The 201-nt window shown below is 67.7% G+C and overlaps 1 protein-coding gene across 1 annotated transcript in view; it reads right to left on the bottom strand.

Moving 5' to 3' along the window:
• LAMC3 (laminin subunit gamma 3) overlaps positions 1 to 201 on the bottom strand; it is a 75,612-nt gene that overhangs the window by 60,585 nt on the left and 14,826 nt on the right. The window lies entirely within an intron of this gene.

Here is a 201-nt window from a genome sequence, read left to right as displayed (position 1 = left end):
GCCCACCCTCCCCTGGTGGACGTGCCCGGGAGTGCCCGAGCTGCCTTCCCACCGGGCTGCAGAAGCCCAGCCTCCTGGAGCCTCACGGGCCTCATCTGTAAAATGGGATGGGTTTCCGCCCTTGTGAGGCTTCAGGGGCTGCTCATCATATGGGAACGGCTCGCCGGCCTTTCGAGGCCTGGGGTAGGGGTGCGGGCGGGA

This window comes from Crocuta crocuta, unplaced genomic scaffold (genome assembly GCF_008692635.1).
Source record: "Crocuta crocuta isolate KB4526 unplaced genomic scaffold, BGI_CrCroc_1.0 scaffold35, whole genome shotgun sequence".
NCBI lineage: Eukaryota > Metazoa > Chordata > Mammalia > Carnivora > Hyaenidae > Crocuta > Crocuta crocuta.
The sequence above is the reverse complement of the archived record's forward strand: the minus strand, read 5'-3'. Positions and strand labels throughout refer to the sequence as shown.